At 35.5% G+C, this 26602-nt stretch overlaps 1 long non-coding RNA gene across 1 annotated transcript in view; it reads left to right on the forward strand.

Moving 5' to 3' along the window:
- Window positions 1-211: 211 nt before the first annotated feature.
- LOC119865376 overlaps window positions 212-26602 on the forward strand; it is a 36411-nt gene continuing 10020 nt past the window's right edge. Inside the window, exons 1-3 of the long non-coding RNA XR_005376985.1 lie at window positions 212-324; window positions 18591-18818; window positions 23016-23097. This is a non-coding gene — a long non-coding RNA (uncharacterized LOC119865376). The remainder of the gene's footprint in view (window positions 325-18590; window positions 18819-23015; window positions 23098-26602) is intronic.

Below are 26602 nucleotides of genomic sequence, written 5' to 3' on the forward strand. Positions count from 1 at the left end.
AAAAGATGAGAAATTTCTATATTAATGACATGATAATGACATTGTGAAAATAAAATGGTGATGACATATCTACTGTGGGAATAATATGCCCTCAGGCTAACAAAAGCAGCTTACCTGTTTAACTTATTAGAATATTTTATAAACATATTTGAAATGAGCAACTCAGTTTATCCTGAAATAAAACAATGCTATATTTTCTTTTATGCATATGAAAAGAGAAGATGATAATTGCTCACCTACAACCCACCTAAGAAACCGATGGAAATACATTTATAATAAAATCAGAGCAATATCATTTCCAGTACCTGTATGACACTCATTCTGGTGAGTCATCCCCAAAGACTTTTTAAAAGAAAATAGAGTTCTGATTCTATGTTTGCCATTAATTTGTTACAGAGTTGGGCAACCACTTGGCTCCTCAGTTCCCTTCCATTAGAAAGAGTCAAGAGCAATTATTTGAGAGGAGTGTAAAGTGGATAGGTGTGAGTTAAAGAACTTCAGAATTGCAGAGATAAAAGGTTTTCCCTCATGGAATGCCATTATTATTAATATTATTGCCATCATCATTATTTATGCTCCCAGCACACGTATTGTGAAAATGTGTTATTCGCGAAACTGCTATGCCCTCACCATGTCATTTGCAAAATCACCATGTTCTTCTCACAGAAATGTCACTGAAATGTCATTTTTACAATAGCTGCATTATGAATCTGCTATAACTTGAATTGCTTTACAATGAAAATGCAATTTCTTAGCAATTAAAATTATTCCACCCACCCCAGTCAAATAATAGAAAATCGCCTCCCTGTCCAATGTTGCTTATGGTGCATTGCAGAACACTGCAAATTTAACAAAGTATGGCTTCTTACATGCCTAGGAAGTTCTATGTCTTAGCCACACCAGCAGTTGCATTGTATCACGTGTGATAATCTGCTAAACCTGATCTGAACTACTGTAGCATTATTACATAAACTCTTACAAGATGGGAGGATTACACTCACTCAGATTCTTTTTGAGTTTTCCCAGGACTCTAACTATATCTAAGTTTATAGGTATAACAGCACTAGATCAAGGTATGTGAGAAACTAATGTTAGTTTTCATTAAAGAGAAATTTCTTTATCAATACAACTCATTATCATTAGGTCTACTTAAATCCCTTTCTTGCATTAATTGAAAGTTTTCTTCTTAATAACTGCTTCTCAGAAATGGGTGATTTGACATATATTAATATCATCATTAATAAGAATGGAGCAACGTACAAAGAAGCATAATACAAGTCACTGGGCAGCTGCTCATAGAATGAAATTATTAATGGATATGGGGTCACATTTAAAGAGATTTTTTAAAGGCTTATGTATGAATTCACTTGTTTTTGTTACATAGAAACCCAAAATGCAACAGGCTAAAAATGTAGAACAATGGAGAATGTTCAAGATGAAAGTTTGGGCCCAGACCCTTAGAAATAAGAAAAAAATATGTATTTTTACAAATATACTTAACTAGACTGAAAAATAAAGAGCTGGGTCATGTGATAAGTATAAGCATAAATAGACAAGACAACATATTCCAAGTCAGCATGGAATTCTGGCTTCTCTCTGACCCTCCCTTAAGCTAAGCAGCATATGTGGTTGTCATATACCTTCAGACTAAAGCAGATGGTGTGGCTGTTTGGGCCAAAGAGACAGGACAATATTTCAAATAGCCAAAGAATAGGGAGAAGTGAGGAAGCTTCCACCCATGAAATATAAGTTATAGGTATATCTCATCTAGAAGCACATCCAACTCATACTTGAAGACCATAGAAAATATGCTTTTATATCAAGGCCAGGATCTCTACAAAAACAAAGATGTATTTTCAAACACAAATATAAGAAAGCAATCAAAAACTCACAAACATTAAGGAAATTCATCATCACAGAAGAGATGAATGAATTCTCTCAGAAGAGCAGAAGAATTAACTCTTGAGGAAATGAAGCTAACAAAGTGAGTGTACACACACAAAAGCTTCAAAATAAATATGTTGAATATCCTTGGAGAAATTCCCCAAAAAGTTACAAACATGAAAAATAAATAGCTCTAAAAACTAAAAACATTAATATCAAAATTAAAATATCAGTATATGAACTGAATAATAGTATTAATATAGATGAAAAGCAGGTTATGAGCAGTAAGACTAGAACTAGAGAAAGTACTGTGACTTCAGATTAAATATCTCACTGAGTGTGAAATAGGATAAATAACAGTAATTTTTAGAAATACTTAAAAAACAAGAGGAAGGGGATCTCTGGGTGGCTCAGTGGTTTAGCGCCTGCCTTTGGCCAAGTGCATGATCCTGGGGTCCCAGGATCGAGTCCCGTGTCGGGCTCCTTGCATAGAGCCTGCTTCTCCCTCTGCCTGTGTCTCTGCCTCTCTCTCTCCCTCTCCCTCTCTCTCTCTCTGTGTGTGTCTATCATGTATAATAAGTAAATAATTTAAAAAAAAACCCAAAAGGAAAACTTTAGAATATAAGAATAAAGCCTCTAGAGGGGATTTGGGAAGCTAAAAAGAGAAACAAAAATCAGATTAGAGTCTGAGTTCTCTTTGGCAAAAATAGATGCCAGAAGGTGAGTCAGGATTAAGGTTGTGAGAGAAATTTTTGTATACTTAAGTCCTATATCTTGCAAAACTAGCATTCAGTAACTTTATCATCTACAGACTACCTCAGGGAAAAAAAAAGTGTATTCTAGCAAAATGAAAAATGAATCAAAAAGGTATCAGCCATCAGAAATGGTAATGAGAAAAAAAAATCAATCATATTCCTATTTAAAAGGTGTTTTAATATACATGAAAAAATAATTATTAACAATCTGAAACTAATGTCCCAAGTGATCTCAACATGGGAGGGGTTGTAATAAGGAATCTGAATTTATTTTTGATATTTGTCCCACCACTTCCCCTTTCTGTTCTGCTCCACAACTGGGCAAACTGATAAGAAAGCTTAGATTATCTCTCCTTTGGTTTTGGCAGGAAATTTAAACCACACAAGCTACTGCAATGTGCAAGAACCCTTACTCAAGCTCCAACCCCTAGCCATGATAAAAGTCAAACCAATCTTTTTTCCTTGCTTTCTCAAGCTGTGTTTAAACCAGTTTGAGGGTCAACTTTGTTGTCCTAGAAAACTTTATTATATGAGAATAAGCCTTGTCATATCATCTTGATGGGTGTGTGGTGTCATCAGTCTTGATATCCAAAACAAAATTTTGGGTGGGAGATCCATGTCACCTCTACAGGGTGACCCCAATATGTGTAGAGAGAGAGAGATGGGAATAAATAAGATGAGGGAAAATGTATAGAAAACTGTTTAACTCTAGGGATTAATTTTTAAAGTCAACATACTTAAATTATAAATATTAAAAGTAAGTCCTAGAAAATAGAATATATAAATTCAAAACAATGAGAAAAAAGAAATAAAGAAATATTTACAGTTTGAAAGAGAAGAAGTAAAAAAGAAATGGCAAGAAAGAGTTACTTGGAAAAAGAAGAATTTTCATGAAGAAGTCCATAATGCAGTAAATGTATTAAAACCTCTATTCAATAAATGAATCAGAATTTCTAATAATAAATAATGACTCTTACTTTTGGGTAAAAAGAAAATCTGTCTTCCTGCTGACAGACACAAACAAGACCAAATAATTTTTAAATGGCTAAAGATAAGTAATAGAAATAGATATACCATGATAAATACTAGCAAGAAGAAATCAATGTGACAATATAAATACTAAATGAAATGCAAAAGCATTAAAGAGAATAAAGAGGATATTTTATTTGACAGGTAAAATATACCAAAAAAAAAAAAAAAACAAAAAACCAAAAACAAAAATACAAAACAACAGAAACAAAAACCAACAACATCCCACAACAGTTGTAAATCTTGATGTAGATGATAACAAATCTTCACAATAAATTTCAAAGATAGTTTAACAAAGGAGTTAAGAGCAGAGACTGGAGTCAAACTGAGTTAAAATGCCAGCCCTACCATTTAGTAGATTGAGTTTTGGGCAAGTTATTTCAAATGTAGTGCATTTTTGTTATTGGAAAATGGGGATAATAATAGTACCACTTCAGAGTTATGTGAGGATTAAATGAATTAAAATATATTAAGTGGGTAGATAAATGCATAAACATAGCTATAATGTTCATTAAATAGTTATCAGAGATTACCCATTGGGAATGAAATAGGAAGGGTGAAGAACAGGGATACTTACTTTTCTTACCTTATATACATTTAAAATTTTAATTTAAAGAATCTTTATTCTAAAAATGTGTAGGAAGTAGTATATACATAAATTGGAGGAAAAGACCCAAAGTTCCACATATTTCTTTTTTAACCTCCTCTTGCTTCTCCTTATTCCCTGATAGGAGGTCCACCAGCCCTGGGTCAGTGAAAGAGAATTTGACTCTTCTAATGAATACATTCTCCTGCTTCCACCCGTCTAGTGAATAAACTCACTCTTTAAGCCATAAAATTTGAAGGACCTTTGGTCCTCCACTTATCTATATGGCTTAGGCAAAAGGGTTTTATATTTTGTTTGTTCATTTGTTTTGTTGTTTTAACCAAGTGCAATATACCATAAGGAAAAAAAAGTACTTATTGTCTTTCTGTGTAAATGCTCCGGTTAAAAGTCCTTTTCCCCTATGTCACTCTACTGGTGGTGCTTTTGTAGTGATGGTCTCTAGATTTTGAGGAAAGAATGAGGTAAAATCAGTTATTTTACATGAAATGAAAAAAAATCAATTTGGCATGAATCAAATGAATGTAAATCAAACATATTTCTTTAGAAGTAGGTAATATCTGTGGAATGACAGCAGAACTGAATGTGGAAGAAACTTCACTGAAAAATTGAAAATCCAAAAGAAATTCCTTGTATTTGTGGATGTATGAGAAGAGCAATTTAAGATTTCCATGCAAGCAAAAGTAACTGATCCAAAGTCAATAGAGGAGGGCTATCCAACAACCAAAGTTTTGGAAAATTTAAAGGCAGAAACAGAAAGAACTGTATAGGCTCCAAAAGTTTTATAAAGGAAGGTTTAAGATATTTAGAGATGGCAATCTGGCTAAAAGGGGAGGCCAAGAGATTTATCTTGAAGCTGTGTTTTCAGAGTATGCACATGGTTTTTAGTTAGATTTATGTTTATTTTTATTGGCTGAGGGGGTAGGTTTAGTGGTAGTGGTAGTAGTGGTGGTGGTGTGTGTGTATGTGCTTGGTAGGGGGAGGATGCAGTAGTGCTGCTTTTCTCAGCCAACCTTTGGCTTTGAAAAAAAGATGAAAGGTAGAGTAATGATAATATATTACTAACATAAATAGTTCTGCCATTTTTAATTATAAACTATGTCTAGAATGTAATAAAAAAGTTAAATGATAAAAAAAAAAAGTTAAATGAGAAAGTCAAGTTACCATACATGCCTAAGTATAAGGTATTTTTTTCTCCAACACTTAAAGAAAAGGAATCACTTGATATTCAAGTGACAACAAAATCTCTCATGTTAGAAAGTTCTATCATTACTTATTGTGAATGACAAACTGCAATTTGTGAAAGGGCATCATCCAGAACCTGTATAAATCCAGGGAGAAGAGTTAGTTCAAGAAATAATGGTTTCCCTGGATGTATCTGCCAATTCCTGATGGCCTAGGGATGGTGTATATCATCTGGGACTTAAAGAGCCAAGCACATGGCAGAGAGAAGACAAAACCTGTAAACCACCACTTAAAAGTCCAGACCCCTGAAGTTCAAACTAGGAAAAACTGCCCCACAGAAGGAGGGCACCATGGGAGATTGTCAGTCTTGGCTTTGGATTTTTGCTAAACAGAAAAAGAAAAATGTCTCTTCTAAGAATTGTCAACTACAAGACTATATTTTTACATACTTGAGATAATTTTTAAAACTTAAGCTGAAAATTTAAAGTTGTCCTTGATAAGTAATGTCTCTAAGCATCAAGCATAAGCAAACACAAATACTTCATGAAAAACATTAAAAAAACAGATGTCAAAAAATTCTTATATTCTAAGGAATGTAAATTGATAAGCAGATATCACAACACATGAGAAGGCAAAACACAATAAGTGGAAGTAAGTAGAAACAAAAAAAAGGTATAATCAGACACTCAAAGACTATAAATACTGGGGTTATCATCTGTGCAATATAAAATAAGTCTATTTTATATGTTTAGAGAAAATTTAAAGGTAACAAAAGTATAACAGAATAATAATGATTTCTCAAAAAATAACCAAGCTGATTTTTTTTCAAAAACCAAATATAGATCCTTGAAGTTAAAAATGTATTAATTGAAACTAAAAACTGGGCAGCCCTGGTGGCTCAGTGGTTTAGCGCCGCCTGCAGCCTAGGGTGTGATCCTGGAGACCCTGGATCAAGTCCCATGTCAGGCTCTCTACATGGTGCCTGCTTCTCCTTCTAAGGCCTGTGTCTCTGCCTCTTTCTCTCTCTCTGTGTTTCTATGAATAAATGAATAAAATTAAAAAAAAAAAGAGGAACTAAAAACTGAGGAAAACAGTTAAACAGTGGATTAGATAGAGATGAGAGGAAAATTAATGAATTGTAGGGCAGTTTAGAAGATATCGTCCAGTGTGTTGCAGAGACAAAGTGAAGAATAAATGAAGAGAGTATCATGAAATCTAACTGGAGTTCTAAGGGGGAGCTAATATTGAAAATGAGGAGAGGCAGTCCTTCAAAGAATAATGGCAGAGCATTTTCTAGAATGGATGAAAGATGCCAGACTCAGACTTGAGAAGCTCCTAGACTCTCAGCAGAATAAATAAAAAGAAATATAGATTGAAAGTACAAAACACTAAAGATAAAGAAAAAGCAATAAAGTCAGCCAAATAAATTTTATAGAAATACGGTAACTAGAATAACAAATGACTTCTCAACGGTGACAGTGGAAGAAAATTAAAGTAGAAAGATATCTTTAAAGTACTGGATGTAAATCAACTGTTGATTCAAAACTGTATATCAAGTTAAATTGAGCTTCAAAAGCAACAGTAAAATGAAGACATTTTCAGATGTTAAAAAAATGAGAAAAACTTAAGTGTACAATGTAATGAAGTCTCACCATTGTAATTCAATTATCCATGTCTTTTTGTGGACGTTTATTCTTTATCAGCTCACGTGAAACATTTGCAAAAAATGATTATTTGCTGCAAAATAAGATTCAACAATATTCAATGAATCAATACCAAACACAAATATTTTCTGAATAACAAAATATAAACCAATAAGGAAAATAATTTAAAATCATATACATTTGTACATTTAAATACATTTCTAAATAATTAATGGATTAAAGGAGAAACCATAATGGCAATTAGGAAGAAAAAGAAGATTTTTTAAATTGAATGTGATACTGTGACATGCAGCTACAATAGCACTTAGAGGAAAATTTATAGGCTTAAAGTCGTGTATTAGTAAAAATAAAAAAAGACAAGACATTCAACTTAAGATATAAGGAAAGAATGACAGAATTGATTTTAAAAAGGAAATTGTAATAAGCACAAAAATTAGTGAAATATAAAGTAAAGATACACTACAAAAGAACAATATATCCAAAGTTGGCTTTTTGGAAAGACTAAAAAGTGACAGGCTTCTAGCAAGATTAATTAAGAGAAAGTAATAAAAAGCAAAATTAAGTACTATTAGCAGTAAAAAATGATCATAATCGTTACAGAGATTACATCTTATATAAAGGAACGTAAAGAAAATGTTTTGAAAATACATGTAAAATTTAAATAAACTGAATAAATTCTATACACACACCCACATGTAAAACTAAACAAAACTGACATCAATGTTCTTTCTGGAGGCATGCTTTGTCTCAAAACTTCTCTGCCCAACTTGCAAGTTTATTAGGTATATTTCTGCTTTTCAAGTTATTGCAGAAGCAAAATGGAAAATGAGAATCGAGAAACTCCAGGAGCTGAAGGGTTGAAACTTACAACTATTGCTCATCTCCTGTTAGAAATTTGTACACAATCCCGGGGCTAAGATTGTGACCACTAAAATACAGTCTGGAAGAAATCACCAAATAAAAATCCTGATTGTTACACCTTTGTTAAGTCCTCTGAGTGGATCAAGATGGCTCCCTATAAATCCTCTTCAATTAGACAGAATGGTTCAGGGACTAAGACTAAGCCAAGAATCCTGATAAGCTCAAAGGACCATAATTCTGTTTAGAGGGAGTTCTCACAAAGAAAATAGGATGCCTCATTTTATACAGTGAAGGGAATCATTTTTAAAAATTTTTTGAAAGAATTTTGTTTCAAAATGCTGCAGCATGAATTAAGAGACTGTGTTCAACAGTGCTAGGCTGCAAACATTTTATAGGCAAGCACTAGACTGAGAAAGCTCCTCTTCAGACATGGCTGAGGAAAACCAGGAGGACGGATGATCCAAAGAGTTCAAATAAGAGCCAAAGTGGAACAGTGGATTGGGGCTGCTCCCAGGAACCAAGACCACAATCTAATCAAGAAATGCTTCTCACCTCCAGAATAGCAGAGCTCACTGCATTTTCCCAGAGGAATTTCAGAATTTCTATGGACTAGTAAAAATGATGAACTTCCAATTCTTCCTCTTTCCAATGAGGGTATTTATTAGATTCTAGTTACTCTGTTCCACATTATAGATGGTGCAAGGGAGATGCACGTAAGATGTGTGTTTTTGTACTTAGGTCCCAGAAGTAAGAGACATGAGTCTAGACATGATGCCAATCACTAGATCCTAGTCATAGAACCTAATGCCATAATTAAATGAGATTTCTCAATGTCTTACTGAGTGTATTTTACTTGTAGAAGGAAGAAAATTTTTGTTACCAAAAGTGTTGAATATAATAGGCTGTTATTAACAATTACCCATTCCCATTCTCTCATTGTCAAACTTCTCTAAGGAATATAGTCTCACTTCATTGACACTGACTTGTCCATGTGACTTGCTTTAGCCCATAAGAAATGAGAAAATATGACATTTGTCACATTTGGTTTGACTCATGCCTCTAATGATCCTACCCTCAGTTGTGAACATAGCACATGCCAAATATGAGTTGCTTTCTCAGCCTCATTTCTAGATTGAAAGGGAAGTTGGAACAGTGACCAACTGAACCAACCAAGATAATCAAAATTACAATATAGCAGGTAACAGGAGCAAAAAATAAATGATATTTAAGCCATTGAAATCATGGAGTTATTACTACAGCAATAGCTGATACTTGCCAACTTGTGTTATGAGACTAATATAAACTTATTATCAAACACCAAGAAAGAAAAAGAAAAAAAAAAACAAGAAAATATATAGGTTTGGGGTACCTGGGTGGCTCAGTTTGTTGAGTCAGACTCCTGATTTTGGCTCAGGTCATGATCCCAGGATTCTGAGATAGAGCTCTGTGGGCTCTGTGCTGAGCAGGGAATCTGCTGTGGATTCTCTTTCCTTCTCCTTCTCCCTCTGCCCATCTTCCTGCTCATGCTTGCTGTCTCTGCGTCTTTCTCAAATAAATAAATAAGTCGTTAGAAATTTAAAAGAAGAAAATATATAGGTCATCTCATTCATAAACATATATTAAAAATTCTAAACAAATCTTGTCAAACTGAATCTAGCATTGCATAAAAGAGATTAGAATAGCCAATGACTAACACAAATTTATTCCAGGAATCCAAGTTTGACTCAACAGGAGAAAATGTATTCATATAACTTATTATGTTAAAAGAGTTTAAAAAATCATATGATCACCATAGATGTAGAAAAGGGATTCAATAAAATTCAACCTTCATTTATAATAGTAATTTTAAGAAGCCTCTCAGGAAAGACAACTACCCTAAATTTGATAAAACATGTCTATGACAGACATATAGCAAACATCCACGTCGGGCTCCCGGTGCATGGAGCCTGCTTCTCCCTCGGCCTGTGTCTCTGCCTCTCTCTCTCTCTGTAACTATCATAAATAAATTAAAAAAAATAATAATAAATAAAATAAATTAAAAAACAAAACAAAACAAAATTTCTTTTGATGTCAGGTAAAATACATTGGTTGGGTGATCTAGTAGATTGCATACAAAAACTTTTTAATTAAAAAAATAAGAATTGGAAATAAAAATATCCTATTTCATAGGTATTATGACAAACAGCCATTTGAGAAAAGTGAAAAATATTGTGTTTCTAATTTTTACCTATTTTTTCATATATTGTATATTGTCTAAGTCTATACACATTAGAAATGTAAGGGATCTTCAGGTAATATATTCGATCTTAAAAGAGGATTAAGCAAGTTTGCTAAATATAAGATTAACAAAAGCCAGTTGCAGTACTTTTTATACCAGTAACAAATAGAAAACATAACTTAAAAAATACAATTTAGAAGATCAACAAAAACATAAGATATTCAGAAATATATCCAACAGAGTATGTGTAAGATTATTATGTGGACAGTTTTAAAATTTGAAAGCCATAAAGGAGATCAGATAAATGGAAGAACCAATCATGTTCATCAATAGGAAGATAATATTTTAAAGATGATAACTGTCCCCAAATTAATCTCTAGATAAAATACAGTTCCAATTGGAATCCCAGGAGGATTTTTATGAAACTTCTAAAATTTATAAGGAATGGGAAATGGCCCCAAATAATCAAGACACTACTAAAAATACTAACCCTGTCAGACAGCAAGACTATTTAGAGAGTTCTAGTAATGAAGACAAGGTGGTGTTGGTGAAGGGATAGATAGAAAACTGAAGAATACAAAGCCTACAAATTCTACTGCATTAAAATTAAGAATAAACATCTAACTGGGGGTTGCTAGGCCTGGGGGTGGGAGAATAGGGAGCAACTGCTTAAGGGGTGCGGGGTTTCCTTTGGGTATGATGAAACTTCTAGACCCAGACAAAGGTGGTGGTTGCACAACATGGTGAATGTACTAAATGTCACTGAATTGTTAATTTTAAAATGGTTACCCTTGTGTTATGTAAAATCTACCTCAATTAAAAAATATAATAATAGTAACACCAAAAAGGGAATTTGTTTGATAAGAAATATGTTAGTGTATAAAGGTAACTCACAAGCTGAGTAAAATATTGCAACACAAATAAACTGACAAAGAATTCAATTCCAAAATATATAATGTCCTCATATAAACATGTTTTTACAAAAGAAAAATCATGCCTTTCCCATAAACATGCAAAAAATTACCAATATCCTTTATAATGAGGAAAACCTAATATAAAATCTCAAGGAGATAGCATTTCACACCCATCAGATTAACAATAACAATAGTAATAATAATAATCACATAATAGAATAAAGTCTCACAATACCAAATTTTAGCCAGAACATGAAGCAATATTATACCTTCTACACTACTGGTTGGATTACAAAATGCTGCAACTACTTTGGAAACTTACTTGGAATTGCCTCTAAAACTTCAAATTTTTTTTTCCTGTGACCCAATTATTGCACTCATAGGTAAACACCAGAGAAACTTACACATGTGCCCCAGCTGACATTGTTTGTAATAAAGGAAAAAACTAGAAACCACTCTAAATGCTCTTCAATAGTAGAATGTGTAAGCAAACTGCACACTCAGAGCATAGTGAAATATATAATAGTGAACATGAATGAACTTTGCCTATACATATTAATGTGAATGAGTCTCAAAATTCAATGTCAAACAGGGATGCCTGGGTAGCTCAGTGGTTGAGTGTCTGCCTTTGGCTCAGAGTGTGATCCCGGGGTCCTGAGATGGAGTCCCACATCAGGCTCCCTGCAAGGAGTCTGCTTCTCCCTCTGCCTGTGTCTCTGCCTCTCTCTTTGTGTCTCTCATGAATGAATGAATGAAATCATAGAAAAAAGAAATTCAGTGTCAAACAAAAGAGCAAGCAGTAGAAAAATTTTACTTTGCAGGAATCCATTTAAGTAAATATTAAAATTGCAAATTAAAAATCATAAATTAGGAATACATACGTTGTAGTATTTTGTTTTATTTAAGATTTTATTTTTTAAGTACTCTCTATACCCAACATAGGGCTCAAAGTCACCACCCTTAGATCAAGATTTACATGCTCTACTGACTGAGCCAGCCAAGTGATCCATATAATAATATTTTAAAGAAAAGTGAGAGACTGATTAACAGAAAACTCAGGATAGTGATTACTTTTATAGGGAAGAAAAGGAGATCCATATAAGAAAAGCACATAGGAGGTTCAAAGGCACTGTAATCATCCAGTTTTTATGCTGGCCAGTCCAAGTTTGTTTTCTTATTACTTATTAACATTCTTTAAAATATGCTTATACATTTTACATGTATATGCTATATATATGTTATATCTCATAATTTTTATTTATTTATTTATTTTTTTATATCTCATAATTTTTAAAAAAGCAAAAAGGAAAAACTTGTGGAGATCACAATTATATTCCAATTGGACAAATGAGTAAAGGCAACCCATAATGTGATGTGAATAGGTATTTGTAGTTTGGGAATAAAAGAATAAAAACACAATATTATGGCATTTTATATGGATTTCAAAAATGCTTATCCATCTCTGTGGAGGAGTCCCAGGTATACCACAGTTTCTGAAAGTAAAACTACTACTGTATTCTTTAGGATTCTTTTGGTTGTGAATGAGAGAAACCTAAAAAACCTAACTATCTTCAGCAGCAGAGTAAAATTTATTGGAAGATTCATGGGGCCCTGAGAAAAGTAGGAGTGCAGCTAGCCTCAGAGAGCACACTTCTACCATAAAGCAACAAGTTACATTTCACTTTTTTGCTTAAGATAGGTTTTTTAGGTTTTTAAGCATACAATGAAAGGAGTCCTAAATAATACAGTTAGTAATTTTACTTTGAACGACTCTTTCCCCATCTTTTCCCTCTGTTTAACTCCATGGGTTAGCTTTCTTCTTTTATATCAATGCCTATAAGACAAGAAATATTATTGATGACTACTCCAGGGCTTATTATTTCCAAGCTTCACCACAGAGAAATGCTTGGAAACACTTCCCCTGGCAACCAAGTTTTCAAATCTCAGAGAAAGGTTCTGAATGGCCCAGCCTAAGTCAGATGCCCATCACCTGGCTAATCAGCTATAAGCAGAGGGATAGCATCTGTAAGATGGTGACACCAAGTCAAGTCCTATTGCTTGAATGAGAGGAAGATTTCTTCTTATCCCTCCGTACTCAGCTTAAATACCACCTTCCCAGAAATGTCTCTACTAACTACACTGTCTACAGTGGGTGCCCTCCTCTTATCCTCTCTCATAGCACCCTGTTCTTTTTGTAGCACTTACCATAATACATAGCTACTTTAGTTTTATTTGTTTATCTGACACGGTAGGCAAAACAATGCCCTCCCCCAAAGATGTCCATGTCCTAATCCTCAGAACCTGTGAATAAATTTCCTTACATGACAAAAAGAAACGGTGTAGATATAATTAAGGCTACTGGACCTTGAGATGGGGAGATTATCCTGGTGAGTCCAATCTAATCACATAAATCTTAAAAGCCAAGAACCCTTCCCAGCTGTGGTCACAGAGAGATATGATGACAAAGGAAAGGTCAAAGGAATGTGACATGAGCAGGCTCTGATGTTGTTGGCTTTGATGATAGAGGAGGGGAGGCCATGAGTCAAGGATTACAGGTGGCCTCTAGAAGCTGGAAAAAGTAAGGAAAGGAATTCTCTCCTATAGCCTCCAGAAAGAAATCCACTTTGATTTTAGCCTCAGTGAGACCTGTGTTGGACTTCTGACCTACGGAATTGCAAGATCAAAAACTTGTACAGTTTTAAGTCACTAAATTTGTGGTGATTTGTTACAACAGCAATAAGCAACTAATATCCCTGACCATTGTCTTTTACTAGAATGTAATCTTCAAGAAAGAGGGAATGTTTCTATCTTTTTCACTATCTCTCCATGCACAGTAACTAGCACATTTTTGTTGAATGAATAAATAGATTAATTAAATGAATGAACTAAGAAATTTGTGACTCATATTCAAAAGTTCATCTCACTGTCTATATATGAAGTATTTATCTTCTCTCTATGGGAGTCACAAATGTGGAGAATCAAATAGAAATTGAAGCTGGTGATCTCCAGTTTCTCTCTATGGGTCAGAAGGGAAAACTTTGGCTGAGAAAATGTGAAAAATGAGCCCTTTTCTGCAAAGAGAGAAGAATTATGCCAAGCCAAGAGAACAATCAAAGATGCTAGCAAATCATAGAGCTGGGACAGCACTTTGAGCCTTCAGATGAGATGTGTTTTCAGTCAGCTGACATTTCCTATTCAATTTCCAGAAAGTTCCCACTGTCACAAGCCTGGTAAAATACTGGGTCATCCACATCAACTCCAAAATGGTCTCTTTTCTGGTGCAGTCACATTTTATGATTTACACCCAATAATGGAAACTAGTAACTTTTCCAGAAGAAAAATGATGGCATGTTCTGAGGAATGTATCCTTTTTCAGGCAATTTTTTTTTTTTTTTGAAGAGGAAGTTCAGATTACTGATCAGATAATTCACTCCGTCTCTATGGGTTCAGCAATAGAGTACCTTTAGTGCTCAGAACCAGCTAGTTAAAACTGGCAGCCCTTTTCACCTGGAATAATAAAGTAATTGTGCCACAAAATGAACAGGCCACTGTAAGAAAAGGGTTAAAGCAATAGCATCTGATACAGACTAAGAACCATTGAAATACAATAAAGTGTATGCAGCAAAACAAGTTGTTGGAAGGCTAAAAGAATGGGTCTTGACTATTTTTATATAAAACTTTCGTTTCTATCCCATATCCTTAACACTCACATATACATGTGAGTATATACATACACATACATATATATACACACACATACATATATATATGAACACACACTCACATATATATATTCATATATATGTATATGTCAGCAGTAGCTGACATATAATTTTTTACTCAAAAACATGTACATATGGAATGGCTTTGCATGGTGGTCCAGCCAACTTATGAAGCTCCAGGCAGAGAAAACATGGCTTACCCCAGAGTTTAGGAGTGCCCACTGGCAGTAAATCATTATTCCCATCTGCGGATGAACTCCACATCTGAATTACCCTTACTCTCACTTTCTTCCTCCCTTTCCTTCCACCAAATATTCTTAGATCCCTGAATTTCCATCTCTCTTCGTGGTAACTGTGGAGGAAATGATTTTGGACGGAATTAAGTGGGCACAGGTGGTATATAGTACATACTAGCTCCCAGCATAACATCTGCTTCAGATTCTTCAAAGCTTCTTATTTTTACAACAGTCCTCTTTGTCTGTTTTCTCTTTTTTTGTAGTTCTGTTGGGTTGTTTTTTTTCTTCCTATTTCAAGTCCCTGGAAGAAAGAGGAAACGGGGGTGGAGGACAGAGAAATTTCCATATGCTTCATCAGATGATAGCATGTAGTTATGTCTGTTGATCTATGATGGCTCACACTTTCTAGACCAGCACTGTCCAACGGAGCTTTCTGCAAAGATGGAAATGTTCTGTGTCCTCACTAGGTCTTTCTACCAGCTTCATCGATCTACTGAGCACTTAAAGTACAGCTAGTCTAATGACTCATTGAATTTTTAATTGTGTTTAATTTTAAGCCATTTAAATTTAGCTATCTGTAGCTAGTAGCCACCATATGGGGCAGTGCAGTTCTCAACACTCGAGCATTAAGAATTCTAGTTCACTTTTTTCTATACCTTATACTTTATACATTACACTTGATTTACTGAAGATAAGACCCTTGAAGGTTAAAGTTTGCATCTCACACATTAACATGTTCTTAAGCATAACCACTCTATCTTTCTCTTTCTTAAGTTCATTCATACCTGTTTCCTCGATTACTCTCATTCTCTTCTCAGACATATCTAATCACTTATGCACACCCCAGAACACTAGACACCATGAAGAAAGAAGTGTCTACTATTGCTATGTATATTTGCTTCTGAAAAAAAATGTGAGAGAAAAGGGGGAAATGTATGATGGCCAATCTCATAACATTTTTCAAAAATAAATATTAGGGCAAGTTTATAAATACAGTGCAATATGTACATGCAAAACCATGAGTTGCAGCTCATGATAGAGTACATTTGCAATGACAATGCTTTGTCCAGAGTGAAACATGTGATGAAGTGTTATCATTAACAAAAGAAGGAAAAGCAAAACAGAATTGGAGCCTTTTGTTAGATGTAGACCTTAAAGTAACTCTGGAGTTGTGTGAAATGCTTTTTTTTTTTTTTTCCATCAAGGGATATTTTTCTTTTATTGTTGGTCAAGTGAATGTTTAATAAATAACTTGCTTTTATTCCTAAGTGGTAGGCTGGACTGTGTAACTAATAAAGCCTATTGTTTGACAGTCCTGCCGACTGTCTTTCTATCATAGAAATAAAGATGGTTACATGCTGTTTTGAATCCAACCAGATCCAAAACCTCCCATCAGAAGTTAAGATTTGGTTTCTAAATTTAGTATCTGTAGTTTCTCAAATGTGACTGCTAACAAGAAGAATTTCATTACAACAAATTCCTTAGGAGAACTAGTATGCTGTTCTAGCAGTCCCTTCTTACTGAATGCTGCCTCCACCAGCAAAGACCAACATGATGGGTTTTTCCATGATCCTTCAAAGTTGAGCTATGGCTCTGACATCCTTTTAGTAATATTTTGGTTCCCTAGGAATCAGATCTGAAATAGGATTGGTGTACTTGGTTTATTTCAGAAGTATAGTCACACTTGTATATCAATAGGCAGGTAATACAGGGAAGGAAAGGTAACCAATGGGGAGTGTGTTATTAAGCCAGCTACTATCACGAGTGACTGGAGTTTAATCCCAGGAATTAAATGGGATACAGTGTAAAATATTGGATAAGGGACAAAGGCATTGGGATACTTACACTTCTATAGCCATTAGGCATTGGTTAAGGAATGCACAGAGAATATGTTAATTCCATACACATCAGTTGTGTGATGTTGGTTCTTTCCACCCAAGGGCAATCCTCTGACAAATATGCAGGTGCCGGACTTACAAGCCAGCCTGGCATGCATCAGTAGGGTGGATGGTTGTGAGGGCATATGGGCAGAGTTTTGACAGAACCTGTTATGTAAATATTATATGAGATGGAATCCTTCTTAAAGAATAACAATTTTAAATAGTTCATTTTAGTTATTCCAAAGATTACATTTTCTAGCTGAAAGAAGGACTAGTCTAGAATTTGATTGTGCCTCCATATTTGGTTCAAGATTTAATGATTTTCAATAAAGACCTCCCTATACTTCCTTTTTTATAAAAAAAAAAAAGATTTTATTTACTTATTCATGAGAGACACAGAGAGAGAGGCAGAGACCTAGGCAGAAAGAAAAGCAAATTCCATGCAGGGAGCCCAACGTGGGACTCGATCCCAAGGTTCCAGGATCATGCCCTGGGCCGAAGGCAGGCACTTAACTGCTAACGTATGTTGACTTAGTATACTGAAAACATGAAATTATTAAACAGTAAAACCCCATAGCTTCACTCAGACACATGCAAAATTATAATAGAATGTACTTGTCATAGATCATACTCAACAAAGTTGTTTCTCTCTCAATGAAAATCAGGATTTTATGTAACATCCAACATAAGCAACATGAAGCAGACCACCCAAGCCCTATCAATGAAGATGATACAAATTTGGTGAGGAGTACCCATGATGAAGTACGGGGAAAGGGAGTTACCATGAAGACCACTCACAGAACCACAGAGCAGAAGAGAGAAGTGTGATCAGGAATCACAAAGCAGAACCAAAATGAAGATCCACCAGACAAATTCAAGCATTCGACTGGGCCCAGGCACTGCTAGAGGCATGGTCAGCCAAGGAAGAAGCCAGAGTGAAGATCTTCCCAGAAAGCAAAAAAGGCAAAGAGGAATAAAGGAAGGGAAGAGAACTAGGAGGGGTGAAAAGTGGTTCAGGGTCTCATCTGGGAATGCTAGTGACCTTTGGGGGCTCATGTGACCTTGGCAAATCCTTCTAGCCAGAAATATTTCTTCGTAGAACTCTACAAGAAAAAGAACACATTAAAGCACACATGGAAACAGCACCCTAAATAACAAGGCTCATTACACTTTGTATTCCCTAGAGCTGGCACATGACCTATTGTATCTTTGGGATTATGCTCATTTGATTAGTAATTGTTAAGTATTTATTGACAAAAACAACCCATATTCATTGTAGAAAGTCTTGCACATGCAGGGGGAAAAATCAAATTTTTTTAAAGTTTGAAATGAAAATCTACCTCCCCAGAAATGTTTATATGTATTCTATAGTTTTAACAAAATATTACAACATAATATATAATGTGTCATTTATAATTTTTTAACTTAATACTTCAGAGAACTATTATTCTACCTAAATACACTTCATCCCTTCATGAAAATACTTCTGAGAACATAATATTTTTGAAGGTAAAAATGTCACTACCACCACTACATCATACCCAAAACATATGAAAGAACAAAACGTTAGTTTCTGTTAGGATTGTCACTTCCTAACACATCAGGGTGACTATACTGATCACACTGTTGATGTTTCAGTGTCCCAACAGGAAACAGATTACACAAATGAGAACACTTTGAAGAGGGTCTGGAAAAAGGTGTGGGGAAACTGAAAGTACCCAGGAAGTAAGAACAACAGGGCTACTACCACCCCCAGACCTGAAGAGCAGAAGAGGAGCAGTCACCAGAAGGTGGAAGGAGAATCGTATGCAGAGGGCCACGTTGACAGGAGCTGTGATCTGGGTCAAGGGAGAGAGCCAACCTAAGGTAACTCTGCTGGGAGGGACTTGGGAAGGAATATTGACCAATCTTACTCTTCACCTCCTCTGGCCTTCTGCCAGTGTTCTCCCTCCCTTGCTAAATCCAGCCATCATGGAGGTCTTTTGATGGAGTCCAAATGGGCCAGCTGTCTGTGGCAGAAAGCAAGGCAGAGAAATGTAAAGAGTGGATATTATCAAGAAGTAGCCCCTGGTTCAGAGTTCTAGTTTAATTTTGATTTCCTTTTCTTCCTGGCAGTCAATATATAAATTTGATATCAGAGAAAAATGTTTCAGGACAGGCATTAGAAACAATCCTCAGATAAAGCTTAAGTCGTTGTAGAATAAAGAAAACACCACCTTGCCCTATTTCCATTTACTCTGTCTGCCTAATTATTTTCTACCTCCTACTTTATGGTATTCTATCAAGTTTTCTTTAGAGTCAACAGCTGACATAGGTGTCAAATTTTTAGTTAAGTCTTAATATGATGGCAAAGTGTACATAGCAGATATAAAACAGTATCTCTGCAGCAGCGTGGCTGAGAATAACTTTGACCTCACTTAACCAGGTCACTTTTCAGGGAGAATAAAAGATAACTCCCTCTAGTCTAGGTCACAGTGACCTTGATAAGTTCCCAGGTCAAAATGGCTTCCAATTGTTCTTTGTACCAACCTGAACTGACCAGCTACATTGCTTTTCTAACTGGAAGCTTTTTTGAAAAGGCCACAAAGATTAAACTCCTTACCTAATCATGAGAATTCTCAACTGTTGGCATTTTATGTTGCAAAAAGATAGATTAAAGTCTTAATATTCTGTTGGATTACATAACCCATTGCATTATGACAAAATATATGAGTTAGTGGGTTTGACCTGACAGAAATGCCCTTATATAATAGCACATTTTATGTAGGGTCATATAAATGAGAAGAGATACTTTGTAATAAAAATAAACATAATATTCACTATTGTTAACAATCTCAGAAAAATTGGCATTTGCTTTTTATGGCATTTGTTCAATATTCCTTCAACTGACAGAGGGTTTTACTCTCCCCAGAGGAAATAGAAGTGAAATCGTCCTGGGGAAATAGTGTGTTTATTGTGGGTAGGTGCCTCTATTTTCTTAGCATAGTGAAATGCTGTGACAAATTTCCTTCTGAAAGAGAAAACTGACATTATGTAGACAAAACCCAGGTAACTATAACTGTAAATCATCCCTCCTTAGATATTAAGGTGCTATTCGTGGGTTATTCAAAACGTGAGCTTACAGAGTTATTTTTAAGAAACCAATTTTATTACAAGGTAAGAAATCATTGTAGGTATTTAAACAACTAATCAATACTTTTCAACATTATCCCCTCACCAATTCAAGCATCACTCTTAGTTTGGGACAAGCTTTCTGCCCGTGATTGAATAAAATAATGGCTCCTGAGCACTCATAGGCTTCTGTTCATGTAGCATCAGAACTGCCCGAAAACTTTGTCTCCTGTTTCGCCACCCTTTGTATACCTTCTAAAGAGTTCAACAAATTGTCAATAAGCTTTATTTTCTGAGTTAATTTTTTTATGGCACACACTTTGTCCATAGAGGTGGGGGAGTGGGGGAACACATGTTTAGGATTGTGGCCATTTTAAACTAAGGGGATGCCAAATCACAAACAGTCTTGCAGCTGATCCACTTTGCAATGTTGTCACACATGCCTAACAAAATATTGTACTACCGACACAATCGTTGTATTCTGCACTGATAATTAACCTTGTAGAGTTATTTTAAACAAGCCTCATGCATATGTCATAAAGCAAATGACAAATTAAATGTTCAGATATGATTACGAAAGCTATTTTCCGTTTGGATTTAATTCTGTTCCTGCCGAAGCTCCTGTTAAGTCGCATTTTATAGATCCATGATGCTGGAAAGAACTTTAAAGACCCCACATACTCTACATTTTTGTTTTTGTTCTGTGTTTTGGGGTGAGGTCCAGGGCAGTGGTATGATTTGCCCAAGGTCACACAGCTAGTTTGTGATGGAATCAATAATAGATTCTCCTGACCTTGTGGTTAATACTCATTGCTCTAGTCTTCGTCTTGGTGGATTAAACATATGGCCCAGTGTGGGGAAAGGAAATATTTGGCCTTATGGATTAGAAACAAACTTGTGTATTTGCCTCTGAAAAATGTCCAAGATTCACTCCTATTCTCCTCTTTGCCTTTTCATTAACTCCCTCATTAGCCCAACTTTGTCCAGGAACCTTATCAATTTTCCAAATTCATTAAAACCTCAAGATTCCATTTACCTGAACAAATACCATTTGGCTTGGTCCATGCACTTCAATACCATCGCTTGTGCTGTCTCAGTCATTTGTTTTCTAGCACCTGAGGCTGAGGTGATAAAAATATAGCTTCTCCTTGGAAAAGGGCACGTGATAGACTATTATACCTCTAATGCTTCCAGTCAAGGAGCTGGATACACATAGGCTGAATATCATGGTCATATACATATGTAGGGAAATAGCTAAATGAAAACAGACTGGAAAAACAGAGACTTCTGTTTTCATTAAACTTGCCACCTATTCATTTTTAGGACCTAGAACCATATTTATCAGGGTTGACGTATGTGCCCACATCATCTTCACTTCGGCCCTAAGATCTCACTCCACAATTAGTGTATCTGTGGCAAAGATGATTTGATAATGCCCAAATGTTCATCTACTGTCATTGGCTTTCATTTTCCTCTTCATGTTCTAAAATTCAGGGGTTTAACCCCAAACTACAAATCATCAATGATTAATTTAATCCTTCTTTGTTCCAATCTCACACTGCAACTTCTCCTAATCCTGAAATGCCACTTGAAGTGGAAAAAAATTATAATCAGTGTGTATTTTATGTGTTATTATGTGTTTGTGACATAAAGGATACTGGGAGATAGATAAGAACAAATTTGGAGTGATCACAATGATTGTTTCTAATCTTTTTTTTTAAGATTTATTTATTTATTCATGAGAGACACACACAGAGAGAGAGGCAGAGACACAGGCAGAGGGTGAAGCAGGCTCCTTATACAGCTCGTTGTAGGTGAAATTGAATGTCTATTAATGGGCTATAAAATAAATACTCACTTTTTTCCCTGACCACAAATGACCACATCTAAGCCATATATGTACATCACAGAGTGGGTGGAAAGATACACAAATCAGCTCACAAATGGAGAGGAACCACTTGACAGAAGTAGAGAGACAAATTTTATTTCTCTTTCTTTATAATTTGGGACAGTAGCTCACAATTCCCTTGACTTTACTTCTGTGACTTCTAAGTACATTTGGTACACATGCACATACATCTACACATTCCCTCAACTGTCCACACAGTCTCTGAAATGATAGCACTTAAAGGAAGAATCTCTTTTATTTGTTATTTTCAGCTTTTCTGTGATATTTCTATTTTATAATTAATATCCATGTGACCAGGAGGACTGTAAGGGTGATAGCATTGTAGGCAGATGCTGTCACTATATGACCTCGACATTCATATCTACACACCAAAGGCTGTTTATTGCAAACACTTGTGACTCTCTGCCTGGGCTCTTTTATGGACACGGAGCCATACTCAGTCCATTTTCAGGTCAAACCAGAAATGTCGGAGAATTAATACCCTTGGAAGCAGCCTTCAACCAATCACAGATGAGGATTTAGAGGACAACTACTTCAGCTTCTTCAGCCCTCAGCTGAGATAACTCTGAAGCATGTCCTACAGTGTCTCCCTTGGTTCTCCAGTAGGACTGAGCTCCAGTTGACCAACACAGTAAACTTAATAACCCATCCTTATTGGGTTTCTTTCCTTTCCTGTTTCCCTTCTTTACAACCTTATCAGTGTTTACTGTAATCAGCTTCCAAATAAACTACTTACACTTGGGCAGCACCAGTGGCTCAGCAGTTGAGCATCTGCCTTCGGCTCAGGGCATGATCCCGGATAGAGATCGGGTCCCACATCAGGCTCCCTGCATGGAGCCTGCTTCTCCCTCTGCCTGTGTCTCTGCCTCTCTCTTTCTCTGTGTCTCTCATGAATAAATCAATAAAATCTTAAAAAAAAAAAAAAAACTACTTACACTTGACTTCTTGTCTCAGGGCTGGCTTTTGGAAAAATGTAGACTGAAGCAGGTATAGTGGTTGAAAAGTATGGCTCTGTATTAACCTGGACTTCATTCCAATCCTAGGTTTACCAATTCCTAACTGTACAATCAGGATCAAGTTAACTAAAACTCCCTGAACTTCAGTTTCCTGGTCTTTGAAATAAGAGTAAGTGTAATAAAGTTATTAACAAGGTTAGTTGAAGTAATATAAATGTTTATCACAGTAAATGGTACATAGCATTTATGTTAACTGTTTATTCCAGTCATCCACTGCTGTGTAACAAATTAGCCAACACTTAGCAACCTAAAAGAGCCATGTTTCTGTGGAAATGACTTTTCTGGGTGGCTCTCTCTTGGAATCTGTTGTGCAGTTATAGCTGGATGAAGGCCAAGAGTCATCATTTGAAGGCTCAATCAAGTTGGACATCCCACATGGCTCATTCACAAGGCAGACAGTGCACTGAAAGCTGGTACTGTTGATCAGAGCACCCATGCCTGGCATTTTCATATGATTTGGGCTTCTCACAACACGATGGTTAGGCTCTGAAAGGGAGCATCCCAAAAGTGAAGGTTACCAGAGACTCAGGTATAAACTCCTTACCTTTCTTGACTTAGTTTCAGAAGTCATACCTCTTCACTCACACCATATTTTATTGGTTACAACTAATACTTGAAAGCCAGTCTAGATACAAGGAAAGTGGAATTGGACCTCAGTTTTTCATGGGAAAAGTGTCCAAAACTTTAACTCTGTATTATTATTATTATTATTATTATCACTTATCATGATCACTTGCTTCTGGCTGTGAAAATTCACCAAATATTTGCTGGACTAATTAATACAATTACATACACATCACCCCATTATCACTTTCATTCAGCCAATTGCCAAGTCTTTTCTATTCTATCCACAGTCATCCTTCATAACATATAAAGCATTTTAGGTCTGTTCCAATTTTCTCCCTTATTATTGACCCAACCTTTGTGATTTGTGCCTGCATTATCTTTCACTTGCACTTTTGTGATAGTATTCTGATCTCCAGCCTCTTCTTTGTCCTATTCATCTTATACTTTACCGCCAGATTAATATCCCTAGGGTTCAACCTTAATTGGGTTTAAATTCTGCTCACAATTCAATGCTCTCTGATTGTCGACTTAATAGAATCCAAATTTTTGGAATTCAATATGAAGCAGTGTAAAATATGGAAAAGTTAAGGCTAAAAATAATACTGAATATTACATTAGAACAGACATTATTCTAATTGTTTTATATATTTATTTGCTTAATCCTTACAAAAATTTTATGAAGATACTATTATTATGTCATTTTACACTAAGGATCAACAGCTACTTGATATTCAAACAGATCATTCCATCCACCCCTGCTTTCTCCCCATATCCTCACCAAACATAGAGAAATGCTGAATAAGCAATAGTATGTTCTAAATATAATAGCCAAATGTAAGTAAGAAAAAGAGACCACCAAGGCATTAGACAAAGAAGGACTTGAAAGTCTAAATACCTAGTCAGTGCCATGGCAGCCCTATCATTTGGTGATAGAATGTGTGGCCTTGAACTCACAAAAAGAATGGTTTCCCTGAGGAAAAAAAGAGATTAGAAAATCTGTTTGCTGACCCAGAAAGAATTTAGGACCTACTCAGAGATCTTGGTGGGAAAAAGTACTTCAATGAAAACTTAAGACCTCAAACCTATGCCAATGCAGGTAGAGGGTATACATTTAGACATAATAAATGGTGACGAAAAGCCTAATGTAAGCAATCAATAAGGATAATTGTCCTAAAATGGCGATGGCTTTGGCCCTGAATATCTGAGCCCCTGACGGAAGAAAGAAAAAGCCACTCCAGTCTGCTTGAGATTCTCCTCTCTCCCTCTTTCTGCCCTTCCCCCACTCTTTCTCTTTTCCTCTTTGTTTCTTCCTTTCTCCCTCTCTATCAAATAAATAAATAAATCTTTAAAAAATGTGGTGCCTTGGTGGCTCAGTCAGTTGAGCATCCAACTCTTGGTTTCAGCTTAGGTCATGATATTATGGTCATAAGATTGAGCCCCACATCAGGCTCTATGCTCAGCTGAGTCTGTTTGAGATTTTGTTTCTCTTCTTCTCCCTCTGCCCCTCCCCTGCCTGATTTCTCTCTCTCTGAAATAAATACATCTTAAAAAAAAAAAAAAGAAAACCACTCTTCAGGGACATTTATATAAAAGCACATGAAACTCTCACAAAGGGAAAAATGTCTCTGCTAAAGGGAAACTCATAATTTAAAAATTCAAACATTTTGAGGAAGCAATTCACCATTAGAAAGATTCAGAAGGTACAGCAAATAGGTATGACAAAAAAAAAAAAAGAGCCAAAAGCAACTTTAAAAATAAGAATACTTAAAAGAACTAAGAATTAAAGCATAAATATACACCATAACAAAAGGCCATGATTCTTTTCCAAAATTAGCACATATAAAAAATAATCTAATAAAACATTTAGAAATTAAAATTATAGGGCAGCCTGGGTGGCTCAGCAGTTTAGTGCCACCTTCAGCCCAGGGTGTGATCCTGGAGACCCCGGATTGAGTCTGGCTCCCTGCATGGAGCCTGCTTTGCCCTCTGCCTGTGTTCTGCCTTTTTCTCTCTCTGTGTATCTCATGAATGAATAGGTAAATAAAATCTTTTTAAAAAAAGAAATAAAAATTACAGTCAGTGAGATTAAAACTCAGAGAATAAGCTAGATAACAGAATAGATACGACTGAAGAAAGAGTTGGTGACTGAATAAAATGAAGAAATTATTGAGAATAAAACACAGAGTAATAAGGAAATGTAAACTATCAGGAAGACTTTATGAGACTTGTAGACTAGATAAAAATGCAATGTAACTCTAATAGAATCTTCAAAAAAAGAAATAAAGAAAATGAGGAAAAGATAATATTTAAAGAAAAAAATGGATGAAGTTTTCCAGTATTGAAGAAAGATACTAGTTTAAGACTGGAGAAGTCCTCTGTTCTTCAAAACAGCATGAGTATAAAATACATTTAGTCTTGGACAATACTTTGAAATGCTACTGTAGAAAGAAAACATTTTTAAAAGAAACAACAGGACTTCTGCTTCCACCCGTGATGGAGTAAGCTTTTTATCACCTTTGTTTACTGTCTAGTAGCACTTTTTGGACTATGGTGCAAGCTGGAGAAGCTCAAGCAGAGAACTGAAGTCTCCTTAGCTAAGCCATTGAAGATTAGAATAAAGGCTACTGAGGCAACTAGAATATGCAGAGAAAAGTACCAGAAAAGAATAATTACAAAGAGAAATGACTCTAGGACTTAGATAGAAGTTCCTTTGAACCTTTGGTCAAACATTAAGTTTCTCATGTGCAAAATGAAACTCCAAAAGACTGGGCAAAGAACTATTTAGAAAAAATTAATAATCTAGAAGATTCTGGAGACTGCACAGGGCTTGGAAATGCTTTGGTTCCAACCAGTAAGGGTGAAGATACTGAAATGAACATCCTACAAACTCATAAAGACCACACCTTGGGAATAGAGTGAACTTAACCCTGGAGGACAGTCTACTCTAAACCCTCAGAACAAACTTTAAATAGATCAAGATGAACTGTGCGTAAATTAACTACTTCCCAGAAAGAAAAAAAATCACAATATTCTTCAAAGAAAATGAC

This window comes from Canis lupus, chromosome 23 (genome assembly GCF_011100685.1).
Source record: "Canis lupus familiaris isolate Mischka breed German Shepherd chromosome 23, alternate assembly UU_Cfam_GSD_1.0, whole genome shotgun sequence".
NCBI classification, from domain to species: Eukaryota; Metazoa; Chordata; class Mammalia; order Carnivora; family Canidae; genus Canis; species Canis lupus.